Below are 17,286 nucleotides of genomic sequence, written 5' to 3'. Positions count from 1 at the left end.
AAGGGCCATAGTACAGGTTGAGTATCCCCTATCCGAAATGCTCGGGACCACGAGCATTTCGGATAGGGGGTATTTTCGGTTTTTGGAATATATTTTTAAAAGCATACTTACCTGTCCCCTGATGGTGTCCGGTGGTCCCTCGGCATCCACGCAGTCCCCGGGCGTCCACAGCAGGCCTCCGGCATCTTCTCTGGGTCTCCAGCGGTCCCAGGAATGCATTGCGCGAGTGTGCGCGCGCACCGGTGACGTCACCAGCGCGCGCGCACACTTGCGAAATGCATTCCTGGGACCGCTGGAGACCCTGGAGAAGATGCCGGAGGCCTGCTGTGGACGCCCGGGGACTTGGTAAGTATGAAAAGAGGGTTAGGGGGTTAAAAAATAAAATAAAATTCGAATGATTCCAAAAACCACGGTTTTTGGAATAATTCGGATAAGGGATGTCCGGATACCGGATACTCAACCTGTAATAATATTAATTAACCATATTTCTTTCCCGTTATGGAGGACAGTAGACAATATTCTTTGCCTTTCTGAACCATTTCTAAAACATTAATTCAATTGCGTCCGGTAGCGTGCTTATCAGGCCCATGATGTGCAGTATTTCTGTGTTCCGTGAACAAAATCGCTGCATGGTAAATCTCACCCATCGGTCTTACTAAAAAAATATGCTCATATAAAAAAAAATGTCTGGCAACAACCTGGTTCGAAAGTTACTTTATAATACCATGCAACTGGTAAAACATTCGTAATAGATAAATGGATCCTTTTAGGATATAGAAGCCTCTCTCAAGAACTCATTACCTTGACCACCATTCAACCGTAGGCTTCTGCATAATTGATTTCAAGGAGAAGGATTTTAGCATCGAGAGTTACTTTCCTTAACTATTTTCTTTAAAAAGTAATTTAAGAAAAAAATCAACATGGTATTTTGTTGAGGGAAATTCAATACATAAGCATTTTCTACCTAAGGTGTCTCAGTCTGCGCAATTTTCTGCAAGTGGAAAAAATAACACTCTTATTTAAAGTGGGTTAATCATTGCAACGTGTCTGTAATCCTCGTACATGTATATAGGCCAGATCACAGTGGTTATAGGTAATTAAGTGCATTTAACGCTACTACCAAAAATAGAGTTGGCATGTATTTTGTGCACGTCTGGATATTTTTGCATGAAATGGGTTAAAAAATATTATATTTCATAAAATGACTTACAGTAAGCGCACAAAGAACAAAGTTTCTTAATTCTTGGAAGTCGATGCTTGTTTTAATGATTAATTGTCTTGAATTAAAATAAATATTTTACACGGAAATTCTTAGACACAAGTGAAAAATCACGACCTGAAAGTTGGCAAAAAAAAAAAGTTTAATAGAAAATCAAAACTATACTAGATAATTATATAAAATGTCATATTGAAAAATCAAAACATTAAGAGGGAGGTCTTTCGATTCTGTTTAAAAAACTCAATAAATACTTCCCCAAACTGTTAGTTATTAAACATGAATTTATTTTAAAATTAGATGATTTTTCTCACAATTTTATCACCAATATAGTTGTAAAGACACTGTATTTCAAAGGGAGTAAAACGCCCATTGAAATGCATAGTCCATAATTAGGAATAGAAAGAGCACATTCAATCACAGGCACTGTATTTATTACCGTCCCTTGTGATAGGCTAAATGGGTACTGGCCTCTAGGCCTATTGAAAAGAAAGATCCTGTACAATTGGAAATGCTTCAATTGGTAGTTCTTATGGATGTAGGTGATGGTTCCAAAGATAAAGTGGTGGATTTTGGACCATTATTACTATTGCACCTTTCATTGTTGTCTTCTTGAGGTTGTGGCAATCTCCCTGGGAAGAGCGTGGAAAGAAATGGATGGAACCATTCCTTATTTCAGGAAAATGTAGTGTTGTTATGTTAGTGCCTGTATAAGAATTTCCCATTTATATTTATTTCTCAGGATAGGGGAGGTGACACTGGAACTCATCAGGATAGGTTGTCAAATATTTCGACTGGGGGTGAGCACTCAACACCAGTCCATAGGACATGCCTTTATATGTACAACCCGGGCTGTGAATGCCCCAATTCACAGGTCTATGGGGAGGGGCCATAATCAACATGGTGCTATGAGAATTAAGTCATTTTGGACCAACAATGTAAATTGCCTGAACCACCCAATGAGCAGTTTATAAACCAAGCCCCTTGCACCATGTACTTGGTTGTGGTACGACCCCTGCACCCAGAATATCAAAAGCATAGCAAGTATATTACACGCCCGGCAGGTGGCGTTTACCCTCTTGTTAAGCAGTGAAATTATGCCCTGGGACACCTCTGTGGGCTGCTGCAGCGGCAGCCCATAAAAATGGATTCTGCTCATGCTCAGTACAGAGGATGATACTGCATATGCACCGGTTCCGGATCCGTGAATAAGCTTCTATGGACTGCTGCCCAAGCAGCCCGTTGAGGCTGGAGGCCAGCGCATGCACATTACCAAAGAATCTACTGTGCATGCACCGGTCCCACGACCGTGACGGGGGTCGGGACCGGCAGTGGGGACAAGCAGGCACTGGCCATGGCAACGGGGACCAGCAGGCACTGGCCTTGGCAACGGGGACCAGCAGGTACCGGTGGTGGGGACCAGCAGCATCGCGACCAGCGACATCCCCCTCCCCTACAGAGGTAAGAGCCGCCACTGATAACACAGTATACATGAGTAGTTTTGATGGGTCATCTTGTTGGAGTCTTACCGTGAATATGAGTCGTCTAAAAATAAAATCACCATGTAACGTATTTCCTGATATAAATAGAAATCACCTTTGCTCGCTTTTAACTTTTACATCTAATTTAATTTTTTTTGTCCCGACCCATCCTAAAAATAAAAACCCCGTGTGCACTTTGTGTCTTCATTTATTTTTGCATTCATAAACATTAGTCACCTCTGCGCCACTCATTTTGTTGCTGATGTTTCGTGTTATAAAGTGGTAAAAAATAATATTACCCGCTGTGGAATGTTTTACTAGCCTGAGACATTAGCCACTGCACGTATTAACTCATAAAACAGCGCCTGGATTTCTTTCCTTTGTTGGCACAATGATGCAAGATTGGGTTTATAGGCAATGATTGTGTCAACGCCTCCTTGCGCCACTACCTATGGATCATGTATTAGGTCTGCCCTATAAACAGAGGAAACATTTATTACCGTTTTAGTGCCTTTAGTTCTCAATAATCTTCTAATAAAACACGAGTCACTTACTGTAAATAGCTGTTAACGAGCTGTAACGGCAGGTACCTGTTTTGTAACTAATGCTCAAGGTTACGTTTAACTATTTGTCCGTGTTGTTCAAGTTTTCTTTTTTATTAAAGTATTTTTACTTTTTGCTAACTCACCGAGGATGTTGGCATTCCAGGCCCCGGTAATAAAAAGGGCCTTTTAATTTATTTGATTTCAGATTGTAAAAGAACATTTTTTCGTTTGCTTATAAGAATCATTTTCTCTGTATTTTGGTACCTTTTTGTGAAAAAATCTTCGGTTTGTGTAACACGTTGATACATTAATAATATATTATGGGACTAATTCAACTATCTCGCCCTTTGACCCTGTCGACCTAACACATGTCGATCTAGACTCATGTCGACCTTCCTGCATGTCGACCTAAATGCATGTCGACCTAAATACATGTCGATCTAAGGGTGTTGACCTAATGACTTGACCAACATGCTGGTGACCCAATGACCGCTTCACGGCTGTACACATTTCTGGCTGTTTGAGACTGATTTCATCTTGTGGAGGCCGAAGGCTTCTCAAACCCTAAAGGCTCCCATACATTTATGGGACTTCTCCAAGTGTTAGCACAGTATAAGGTATTACTGGTAAGACCACAAGTATGGGACACTGGATCTAAGCATCGCTGTACATACTGTATAGCTGTCTGCTACAGTTATACTCATTTAATGGTTGTTCCGTAAGGGCTGCACCTGTAATTGTCAGATATCAGTCTTTCTAATTTATAAAAAGTAAATTTGCCCATGCTGCCTCGATTGCATTTATTGCAGCCGCTGTCCACTGCAGGTCCATATTGTATAACACAATTTCCCTCCCCTAGTATATGAACTATACACAACTATGGTGAGAGAAGGCAATGAAAATACAATTGGTGTTCCCCAAAATACTGTAACCACATTGTCTCCTCACCAATTTAGAAACAACTGACAAAGTTTTCACAGTAGCCTTTTATTTATAACAGGAAAACTTTCTGTTTGTCATGTGTATTGGGGTGCTGTATTACATAATGTGTATTTGGGTACTGTATTACATAATGTGTATTGGGGTACTATATTACATAATGTGTATTGGGGTGCTGTATTACATAATGTGTATTTGGGTACTGTATTACATAATGTGTATTGGGGTACTATATTACATAATGTGTATTGGGGTACTATATTACATAATGTGTATTGGGGTAATGTATTACATAATGTGTATTGGAGTAGTGTATTACATAATGTGTATTTGGGTACTGTATTACATAATGGGTATTGGGGTACTGTATTACGTAATGTGTATTGGTGTACTGTATTACATAATGTGTATTGGGGTACTATATTACGTAATGTGTATTGGTGTACTGTATGACATAATGTGTATTGGGGTACTGTATAACATAATGTGTATTGGGGTACTGTATTACATAATGTGTATTGGGGTACTGTATTACATAATGTGTATTGGGGTACTGTATTACATAATGTCAGAGGCGTAACTAGATATTCACAGGCCCCATAGCAAAAGTTTGTAAGGGCCCCCTATTTAGCAACTGATGGTGATAAATATATATAAAACATATTACTTAAACAGCAAAGATGGGGCCCCTGCAGCTCTGGGCCCCATAGCAGCTGCACCCCTTGCACCAATGGTAGTTACGCCTCTGCATAATGTGTATTGGGGGTACTGTATTACAAAATGTGTATTTGGGTACTGTATTACATAATGTGTATTGGGGTACTATATTACATAATGTGTATTTGGGTACTGTATTACATAATGTGTATTGGGGTAATGTATTACATAATGTGTATTGGGTACTATATTACATAATGTGTATTTGGGTACTGTATTACATAATGTGTATTGGGGTAATGTATTACATAATGTGTATTGGGGGTACTGTATTACATAATGTGTATTGGGGTACTGTATAACATAATGTGTATTGGGGTACTGTATTACATAATGTGTATTGGGGTACTGTATTACATAATGTGTATTGGGGGTACTGTATTACATAATGTGTATTTGGGTACTGTATTACATAATGTGTATTGGGGTACTGTATTACATAATGTGTATTGGGGTACTGTATTACATAATGTGTATTGGGGTACTGTATTACATAATGTGTATTGGGGTACTGTATTACATAATGTGTATTGGGGTACTGTATTACATAATGTGTATTGGGGGTACTGTATTACATAATGTGTATTGGGGTACTGTATTACATAATGTGTATTTGGGTACTGTATTACATAATGTGTATTGGGGTACTGTATTACATAATGTGTATTGGGGTACTGTATTACATAATGTGTATTGGGGTACTGTATTACATAATGTGTATTGGGGGTACTGTATTACATAATGTGTATTGGGGTACTGTATTACATAATGTGTATTGGGGGTACTGTATTACATAATGTGTATTGGGGGTACTGTATTACATAATGTGTATTGGGGTACTGTATTACATAATGTGTATTGGGGTACTGTATTACATAATGTGTATTGGGGTACTGTATTACATAATGTGTATTGGGGAACTATATTACATAATGTGTATTGGGGGTACTGTATAACATAATGTGTATTGGGGTACTGTATTACATAATGTGTATTGGGGTACTGTATTACATAATGTGTATTTGGGTACTGTATTACATAATGTGTATTGGGGTACTGTATTACATAATGTGTATTTGGGTACTGTATTACATAATGTGTATTGGGGTACTGTATTACATAATGTGTATTGGGGGTACTGTATTACATAATGTGTATTTGGGTACTGTATTACATAATGTGTATTGGGGTAATGTATTACATAATGTGTATTGGGGTACTGTATTACATAATGTGTATTGGGGGTACTGTATTACATAATGTGTATTGGGGGTACTGTATTACATAATGTGTATTGGGGTACTGTATTACATAATGTGTATTGGGGTAATGTATTACATAATGTGTATTGGGGTACTGTATTACATAATGTGTATTGGGGGTACTGTATTACATAATGTGTATTGGGGGTACTGTATTACATAATGTGTATTGGGGTACTGTATTACATAATGTGTATTGGGGTACTGTATTACATAATGTGTATTGGGGTACTGTATTACATAATGTGTATTGGGGTACTGTATTACATAATGTGTATTGGAGTAATGTATTACATAATGTGTATTGGGGTAATGTATTACATAATGTGTATTGGGGTACTGTATTACATAATGTGTATTGGGGGTACTGTATTACATAATGTGTATTGGGGTACTGTATTACATAATGTGTATTGGGGGTACTGTATTACATAATGTGTATTGGGGTACTGTATTATATAATGTGTGTTGGCTGCCCACAGTGTGATAGAGAGGCAAAAGGTGCCCACACACGGATAAATATTGGATCCAATCCAATATCTATCCAATTTCCCTTGAAATCCAGAACACCCCTGATCATGGCCACACACAGAATGGTTGAGTAAACGATCAGAGGGTTTAATTAATCATTATGTGTGGCCATGATCAGAGGTGTTCGAGGTTTGCTGCTCCCCCTCCCCCCTTCCGCTGCCGCAACTCTGCACCCCACGCAGCTGGCAGACGGAGAGAGAGGCAGGAGATTTCAGATGAATAGGGTGGCCACTGATTGGCTGAGAGAGCTTTCTCAGCCAATCAGCAGCTGCCCTACTCATTTGAAATTTCCTGCCCGCCGCCGGCCTTTTTCTCTGTCTAGCAGTGGCAGAGGTGCAGCGGCGGGGGTGCAGCAGGGCAGCGGAGCGGGATGTGTCGGGACATTTATCATGCCTACACATGGAATGATGTGGCCATGATCCTGCACGATGGGTCATTCATCTTTCTGCCTGCTGAAGGGATCAGCGGGCTCGATGAGCGACCCGTGGGCACCGGTATCAGATCGTCACCAAGCTCACACACCGGAAGGTTTTAAACGATTGGACATTCTGATCAGTTGGAAACGGCCATATTGTTTAAAAAAATCTTACCGTGTGTGGACTTCTTACGCCTTAGAGTCTCATAAAATAGCGAGATAGACTACCTGCCAGTTAGTCCTTGGCGGCACCACTACATCACAAATAACAATCTGTATCACAGATCCAGTGGTTTCAATAATCTGAAGATTGTGTCCTTCCATACATTTGATCTGCACCAGTGGTGTAACAATGTTGCCGCTCTACAATTGGTGGCTTTGGGGAGCCGGCATTGTGGGGCGCAGGGTGTCTGCATATTCCATGCCATCTGACTGTCCACATGTAATCTGCTGACTACGGCCCTCCCAAAATGGCCAGTGCCTTGGAGGAGACAGATGCTAAAGGTACTACTTGACCTCTAGCATCTGTCAGGGGAGCACAACATGTACAGCTGGAAGTGCCAGATTTCGGGAATACTTGCGCACCTGCGAGCAAGAAACCCCTGGCAATGAACAAGAAACCCCTGGCAACGAGCATGTAACCCCTGGCAATAAACATGTACCCCTGGCCGCAAGCTTGTAATCACCTGACAGTGAGCAAGAAGCCAGGCAATGAGCATGTAACAGACTGACAATGAGTAAGAAACCCTTGGCAACGAGCAAGAAACCCATGGCAATGAGCATGTAACCACTGGAAATGAGCAGAAAACCCCTGGCAATGAACATGTAACCCCTGGCAGCAAGCATGTAACCACCTAACAGTGAGCAAGAAGCCCTGGCAAATAGCATGTAACCCCTGGCAACAAGCATGTAACCACCTGGCAGTGAGTAAGAAATCCATGGCAACAAGCATGTAGATAGATATAATATAATTAATATAGGGGTGGGGGGCACCCAAAAATGTTTTTGGTAGGGGGCACAAAATTTGTCGTTTTGCGGCACTTACGGCCCTGATCTGCATATCCTGAAAGTGCTCATACATCATGATTGCCATTTTACTAGTCACATGTGGAGTATTTCAGTAAGGGGCGGCACTTTTACTAAGCCCCTCCCCTTTCTACCCTTGTACAAAGACCTGATCCCACGGCCCCGAATTTGCAGCGGCCAGCATTCAGTTAAGCCACTGCTTTACAAATTAATGTGATCGCTGTGCAAATGTGTACGGCTATGTCGACGTTTGGGACAAAAAGTTAAAACCGCATGTCGACCTTTTGACTGTCGACCTTTCCATTGTCGACCTAATGCTTGTGTCTGACCCCGTCGACCTTAGCCATGTCGACCAAAGCCCTGTTGACCTTCGTACAGTGGATCCAATGACCCATAACCCTTTAGTGTAACCTGGACAGCTATGGCGTTTCTTATCTATAACTTAACATGGCATCCGGGACCTTTAATACAGCGAGCTGGCACAATACTGTACATGTATTGAAAGGTTAATTTTACCACCTGCTTTTTTCTGTGTTATTCTGAATTTCCTTCCTCCTTACCTCAACACCCTTATCATTAAAAATATAAGTAAACTCATAAAAGTTGTCAAGTAACTATTTAATACCCCTCCCTATAAAAAATGCTCTTTAATGAGGTTAAACAACAGCCGGGAAACTTCCTATTGCACGACACCCAGCGAAACTGTTTATGGAGGAAAGTTGGTCTTGTCCGTCCATGCTTACAGTCAGTGGGGGAAATTTACTAAGGGAAATATGTGTAAAATAGGCACATTCGTATTAGAAATAACGTCTATTTTATTCGTATTTGTATTTTCGTCATTAACTATGCCAAAAATACGTGCATTCGTATTCGTATTAATGGCACATTCGTACTCACGAATATGAATGTATCCGCCATCGGTAGAATACGAATAGGAATCACCATTCAAAAAAATGGTGATTCCTAATTTACTAAGCGGCCATATTTAATTTACGGCTGCTTTAGTAAATTAGGAATCACCATTCAAAAGATGTAATATACAGCTGCTAATTGTCGGTAAAATACATCTGGAAAATACACTCCATTTTCCGGGCGTATTTGGCTTTAGCCCAGGGTTGCCTACCTGACCCTCTCCATGCGGGAGAACATGCTCTGCTCCTGTGCTTCCCTGGTAATGTAGGATTGCCATCACCTGTGGTGAAACACCTTTACCTAGCTCCCCACAGGTGCTGGCAATCCTACATTACCAGGGAAGTCCAGGAACAGAGCATTTTTTCCCTCATGGAGAGGGTCAGGTAGGCAACCCTGTACGGAACAACACATGCTCCAACATGACCCTCTCCATTAGGTAAATGCTCTGTTCCTGGACTTCCTTCTTAATGTATGATTACCATCACCTGTGTTAAACTAGTTAATTGACAAGAAGGGTGTTTCAACACAGGTGATAGTAATCATAGAACAAGATGGAAGTCCAGGAACAGAGCGCTGATTGGCTCGCCACGGCCGTTTCCTATTGGCCGCCGATTCATGAGCCATGATTGAGTCCCGAACTGTGGGAATTCAAACCGTTGGGAGCGGCATTTCTCAAATTGTAAACACTGCTCCTTCCAGTCCAGCGCCAGGGACCAAAGGCTGTTCCTGGCCCTTGACACCCGACACTACCTCACTGTTGGCGTGGGGATCAGACAGCTGATCCCTGTGCGGGGGGGCGAGCTGTGTCCTGTGGATGGGTGTTGAGGGGCCCCAAATGCAATGCTATGCTTGGGGCCTACAATGCTGTTAAGACGGCCCTTATAAAGAGGTCAGTCCAAAAAACTACAATGAAGGCGTCTTTCTCTGCCACCAGTATATTTGGAACCTAGTACATGACCTTTATAGTCCCTTTAATAGTGTCAGAGGTGATATATACCTTTTGTACATACATATGACAGCGATGCCATTTAGCAGTACATTTACTAGCCTTTCCCTATCATGTGTATGTACAGGACCTGCTACCTACTCTACCTCTCATCATAAAACAATACAGCCCGGCAGCCCACAGAGGAACCGGTAGCTGTGTCAATAAAAAGAACAGTAAAATTAACTACATATATTTACAGCAGTTAAATACGTGATATGGTTATGGGAGGGTTCACGTGGGCCTGGCGCTCACAACCCACGGACCTTTATACATTAATAATAGTGATAACATGCACTATAGGCCTGGTTCTGGTTGACTCAGTAAGCTGCAAAGTTCACAGCTTACCGAGTCCCAGAGTGCGCACCCTGCCGAATCCCCCCGCCGCCGCATCCCCGTTCAACCATGCAAGGGGATGTTTATGAAAAACATCCCCTCACATATGCCCGCAGGGGGAGAAATCATTCTTCAGGGCTCGCAAATACAAGTCAGTGGAGACTGCCTTATATTTGCAGACTTCTGCCCAAAGACAGCCCTAAAGCACCATGCCGGCATTTACAGCATGACGCGTGGGAGCGCCACACCGTCAGTGCAGGCCGGCGAAGGCGCTCGTACAAAAGCCTGTGAGCCAATCAAAACATGGGGGCGGGGCTTCTCGGGTGTAGTGGCCAGAGCTATGCTCCGTGTCCTGGCCCCTTGGGGGGGAAAAAAAACGATGTTTCTGCTTGAAATTGATGGAAGGAAACCATCTGGCAAAACTATCCTACATCAACCATAAACCATCGATGATTATGTATCCTTACCTACTTTATCTCTCTCAGAGGTTTGATCCATCTCCTCATATTTAAAGGCCTAACTAATGTTCTATAATGAAGAACGCCTTAGTTTGGTGCTTACACCCTACGCCGGCGTAACCATGTATAGTTACATTGCATACAACAAACCCGTACTTACTAATCTCTCTTTTATTAGTTTCCTTCTAGCTTGAAAGTACAAAGAATTCCATTTAGATACTACGGCTGCAAAGTAATTGGATCTTTAGTGTGACCCGCGGGACCTCCACGGTGTTACATCAGTGGGTAAAATCTCCCGCCTATCTGGGATACAATAGCTCCGATTATCCCCTGCTAGTGGGGCAATGCCGTCCTCGGGTGTAATTAACCATCTACCCAGAAGGCTTTGCTGCATGGCAACACTTTGCGTGCTCTGATAGAACAGGAAGGGTTATGTATATAATATCTATTTCCATTACGGCGGTATGTGTGGCGCTACCTACAGGGTACACCCAGGGCTGCTTTATCTGTATCACTGCTCCGTCCGGCGCTGCCCACACAGCCGGAACACCACAAAAGCAAATGATAACTATTATCTTTATTATCTACTCTCCGAGGGTCTCCCTGTGTAATAGCCAGTCTCACAAGCAGTAAAAGAGTTAATTGGGAGCCCCCCCACGTGGAAAAAAACCCACTTAGTTAGGTGGAAGTGAATATTCAAATTACTCACTTAATTCCACTTACACACACTCTTTGCCCACTTAAGAGTACAATTTGATGATTTAGGATAATGTCTTTTGAACGCCGGGTCCTGTTGCTGACCTTACAATTATCTGTTCTGAAAGGCATCCTGAGAAGCGTCGCAATTTGCCTCCCACAATCTCCCCAGATATCATCACATTTAACAGTTAAAGACGGGTTCTTCCTCCTGTATGCTTTTCAGCGCTACAAGAAAATGAAAGACATCCAACCGCTCAGTAATAATGCAGAATCCTGTCTTCTTCCCTTCTCTAGCTCTTATTATAATTAAACTTAAACACCATTAAGGACAAGTGTGGACTGCTGCGTACGACAGCTTGAACCGCGGCACCCCGGCCGTACAATGGCGACAAAGAAAACTTAGTTATTAAACTAGAGGCAATTTACTGTAAAGAGTGCGGCGTTAGCATCGAATTAATAGGATCTTAAGAAAGTGGAAATAAATATAGATAGTGCTGTAAAGGTTTATAACGATGCGAGAATAGCTTTATATACTCGTGATGAGGCGAGCGTTACAGTTGTGTTTATTGCCTGGTTGTTGTCATTGTACTTTCTACCAGTTCGGTTTACATGGCCCTTGTCACCTCGTCATATTATTTGTCTTTATTGGTCTTCTTCAGGCCTTTGACAACTAAACTTTTCTTTCCTAGCAGAGCTTCTGTAGATGGTGCTTGTACAGTGGTATTGCCAGAGGTTGGGGCATTTGTTGGGCAAACTTGGATGCTAATGTGTATGATGAAGAGCACTCGCTAATCCCTCCTTACAATTCAGTGTCCCCATGGTTGGCGAGAAAGGGGAGTGGCTGTTAATTATCCTGGCTCGTTTAAGCTGCCTGGCAGGAACTCAGCGGAATAGGGGATAGAATGATGCGTACAGAGTAATTTAGGGGGTTATTCAGTCCAGATCGGTTCTCTGCTAATTTGAGTGAAATCACGCCCATGCAAGCAGCTCACCATCAAATGATTTTTCTACTTTGTCTCAGGGGCAAACGCAGGATTTTCAGAAGGGGGTTTCCAAAGGGGGGGAGCAAAGCACGGAGATGGACACTTAGGTCAGTTAAAGTATTATAGATAGACCAAATGTATATAAATAATAATAATAATAATTAAAAAAATATATACATACATACATACATACATACATACACACACACACATACACACACAAATATATATACATACATACATGGGTGTCAACAGTAGTGTAGGCCCCTGGGCATAGCAATGTATTGGGGCACCTACCGATCCTCCAGCGGTAGGGGTGGGGGAAGCTTTGCCCCGGGTGGTAGGGGGTATTATATCAACCGCTCAGCATGTAGGGCCTGGATCAGTAATTTCCACTAATTACCCCTTTACTGCACAGATGGTGGGAGATGGGGTGGGAGAAGGGGGCATTGGGCTGAATGAAGGGCCCCTGATACATAACTTCCAGGGTGGTAGAGGATGTTTAATACGCAGCGGAGGGTTGTATAGTGGAGTGAGCTTATTATTCATAATTTTCTGGTGGGAGGACAGCTTGCTTGATTGCAGATATCTCCAGTTCCCGGAAATAGATTTCTTAGATTTTAATGGAATTAAAAACTAGAGAATACCACCTACCAAATGGTATTGGGGACTAGGGGATCAGAGTTCAGGAGGCAGAGCAATCTGCTAACGAATATATAAAACTACATACCAGGTGTGTGGAGCTGGAGCAGTAACCAGCTGCTGGAAGGCTGATATCTCTGGTTCTGGGAACAGTAGAGACAAGCTACTAGTGTCCTTCAAAGGGAGAGAGTCCCAGCTTTTGGAATATACCTTCAGAAAAACTTTAAGTCGGACAGAACCTGAAGTATCTGACTGGGAAGAGCAATTAACAGGCTTGATTTTTAAAATTCTTGTACCCATGGAAAGAGGGGACCCTCAGCTTTCAGCCTAGGGCCCTTAGCCTCCGGGGGGGGGGGGGGGGGGGGGGGGGGGCGTTCTGGGTACTCAGAACCCCCCCCCCCTGCGTGCGCTACTGAGTCTGTGCGTAGCCCAGGGGGGGAGCTGACGTAACACGACTTTACTTCAAACACTTGGGCATGCCTGCATTTTCTCTGACACTCCCAGAATATGGCCGGTTACCACCGCCGTACATACACAATGAGCATTTTTCGTCCGTATTAGCAATTTTCCCCAGGGTGGACGACTTTCCATAGTGTTTGCGTACACATTCACTCGCATGGTACCTAGGGGATTTGGCTGCCGGTGCGGCGGCATTCGGCCGGGCATCATTTATGGCAAACGACTGCTGCTTAGCGTACCTTGCTGAATTGGACCCACTATGCTGCAATATGTTTATTGTAATTTTCAGCACAAAGCCGCACCAGCTGCTAATAACTAACATATCAATTCCAGGCAGCAAGGACGGTGTGATGGTTAGCAATACTGACTCACAGCACTAAGGTAATAGGTTTGAATCACACTGTGGCACTAACTGTGTGGAATTTGTATTGTGGGGGGCTTGAGTGGGTTTCCTCTGGGTACTCTGGTGTCTTTCCAATTATATTCGGTTAGGTGAATAGGCTCTTGACCACAAATGAGCCTTAGTTTGTAGGTGTGTACATGTGTAAAGAAACACAAATCAGCAGCGGTGCCAACCAAACTGGCATAATACCCGCTCTGCACCATAAAGAGTTAACATATGACTGCAATTATTTCATTATTTTTTATGCAATATTTTTATTAAAGTAGGCAGCAAAGATAAGTACAAATCAATGGTGTGAAGAGCAAATAGCAGTCCCACAAAAGTAAATAAGGATATTTCATATAAACTATATACTCATGAACAAGATAGTCAGAACCAAACAGGTTTACAGGGATGTGCTGTTTCAAAAGGTAAATATCAAAGGGGGGAGGGTGACGTGACTAGTGCCAGTGCTAGGGTATTCGGCGCTACCCTGCAACCTAGAAATGTGTGCCCTTTCTCCCATGGTATACATATGGACAATGCTGACCAAAGGCCCCACAAGGCAATTTCATACAATAATACCCCCATTTCAAAATCTTATTCACATTACACCACACGCAGTGCCTGAATCATATTACACCACACAGTAGTACCACTTATTCATGTTAGTCCACACAATATTACCTCTTATACACTTTATGCCACTGTAAGTCCCCTTATACATGTTACACCACACACAAGGCCCCTGCTCCATTTCAGCCCCACCACCTTCTTCGTGCTACTACTGATTGTTGTTTGCTTTGGGATTTTTATCTTTTCTGTAAATAGCTGGAGATTATTGGTCTGTCACCATTTTGACCATGTTCTATACAAGACATAGTCAGCTTTGAAATAAGCTTTACATTGTTTTTCTGTAGTGACAATCAGTGGTGGATTCAGATGTGTGGCTGAAAATTCAATTAGGCAAGCCACAACAACTAACAGCAGTCTTGGCCGGCATGCTTGGTAGCATTTGGGGGGTCAGTTGGTGTAGCCCCACCTCTGTATCCGCCACTGGTGATAGTGGCTTTGTGGGTTATCATACCTATTTAGACAGTTTTGGGCTGCTTGATGAATCTGGCATTATCGATTTTATATTTTTGTCAATTTTCCTGGCGGTCCAGCTCTTAAGAAATCTGGCGGTTTCAAAAATGCTGATGGCAATTTTGGCAACTTGTCCTCAGTGAGTTTCCATAAAGGGTTACTCTAGGGGTGACATTTAATAGGAGTCGATTTGTGTTTTTTTGCGATATTTTCGCATTTTTTGGCCAATTCGCACATTTAATAGGGTGCGCAACGGCCCGTTTTTCGCATTTTATTGGCGATAAATCGCACTTTCTAAAAGTGCGTAAAAAATCACACTTAATTCGCATCCAGATGTTTTCGCACAAAAAAGTATACAAATCGCTTATTTAATGGCATGCGCAAACGGAAATCGCACTTTTTTTTTGGTCTATATAAATCACACTTTTTTCAGACCAGGGTCTGATGTGCAAATTGGTCAGAGACATGCACAGATCATTGCTGCGCTTGCCACACTTTCTATTCTCAACTCCACGCCGACGTGGATAGTGGGGGTATGAAAAGGTCGGAGGACGCGTACCGCCGCCCCTCGCAGGCTCGCTGCGCTCGCCACGCTTCGCGTTGACGTTGATCGTGGGGTGGCGTTAACAATTGGGGGGGCCATTTCACACTTCAGGGTGCCTATTTGGCCTCTGTGGGCCATTTAACATTGTTCCCTATGGAAAATCGGGTCAATTGGGACATTTAACATTGTTCCCTATGGGAAATCGCGGTAATCGCGTCGGTCGCATCGCATGCGATTTTTTAGTACATGCGATGGCCGCGATGGGCGCCCTTCTAGGTAAAGAGTACAAAATAAACACACACACTGACACCCATTAAAAATAAAACTTTAATACATCCAAAGACCATACATACTGATACTTACCTATCTTGAGCCCGTTGGTAGGTCCCAGGGTCCGGTTCCGGTGCCTTGGTTCCAGGGCTGGTCGGTGCTCCAGGGCTGAAGAGTCCAGGGTCCTGGATCCAAAGAAATCCATGGGGGACCTGTGTAAGGAAATCCTACTCACCCAGGTCCTCTGGCGAAGATCCCCTCATCTTCACCGTCTTCTCCGTCTCCGCCGTCTCCGTAGTCAGCCACCGATACCCATCGGACTTTGAGAGGCACAGAGATGTTTCATCTTCCGCGCCTCTCATCCGAATGATTCTATTGGCCACCTAGCGGCCAATCAGGAGCCGACTTTCTTAGTTCCACGGTATAAGACAATAGTTTATCATCTATTTTTTACACAAAATATCAGCTCAATGCCCACATTTGGGGAAGCAGGACCGGCCCTTGAGCCTGGTGCTGGTTTTATAAAATCCAGGGGAACCCTATTTGTTTGCCCCGTGATTTTATGAAACCAGGACCAGCTCTTTGAGCCCGGGGCTGGTTATGCTCAGGAGGCGGGACCCCACGCTGTTTTTTGTATGTTTTTTTTTTTACCAGAAATTGCAAGTTTTGAAATGTGCACATTTCCATGACTTAAATACGCCGCAAATCTCACCATATTGCACTTTTTAGCCGCTTATTCGCATCCCATTAAATATGCGCTTTACACATGAAAAATGCAAAACAAAAGTGTGATTTGCGGCGATATGGTGCGATTTTAAAAAGTGCTAAAAACTCTCATTCTATTAAATGTCACCCTAGGTATCTAGATATTGCTGACCTTTTTTTTACATGTTATTTATGGTGCTGCATCAGTTAATATCAAAACATCGTAGTTTTCTCTCCCACAAAAAAAAAAAAAAGTTGATCTAATTAAATGTTAACAGAAATATTTTGTTCCCGGGAGGTTTGCGTTTCCCAATTAATACAGATTCCTGATCATGAGAAAGTCAGACCTGCATCGCCAATCGCAGCGGGCTGATTAAACTCACTAATCACTGCCAAGAAAATGTCTTGATCTCTTAATAATTTACGTAAACACGAAACATACTTCTGCGTGCTTTGTTTATTTCTTTATTTTATTTTTACGTTGGCCTGAAAAGCATTTGTTGTTTTCTGTTTTGCAGACACTGTATTATACAAATGTCCCCCCCGCCCCTTTAAATATTTTGTGGTTTAACTGTCAACAGGATATGCAGTGGGTCAACAAATGAACTCATTTCCTTATTTTATTATTTAAACCTTCAAAATAATTTATGCATGTGGTGTGAAATGATAAATATTATAGTAACCATAGGAATA

This window comes from Crinia signifera, chromosome 7, assembly GCF_055691185.1.
Source record: "Crinia signifera chromosome 7, ASM5569118v1, whole genome shotgun sequence".
NCBI lineage: Eukaryota > Metazoa > Chordata > Amphibia > Anura > Myobatrachidae > Crinia > Crinia signifera.
The sequence above is the reverse complement of the archived record's forward strand: the minus strand, read 5'-3'. Positions refer to the sequence as shown.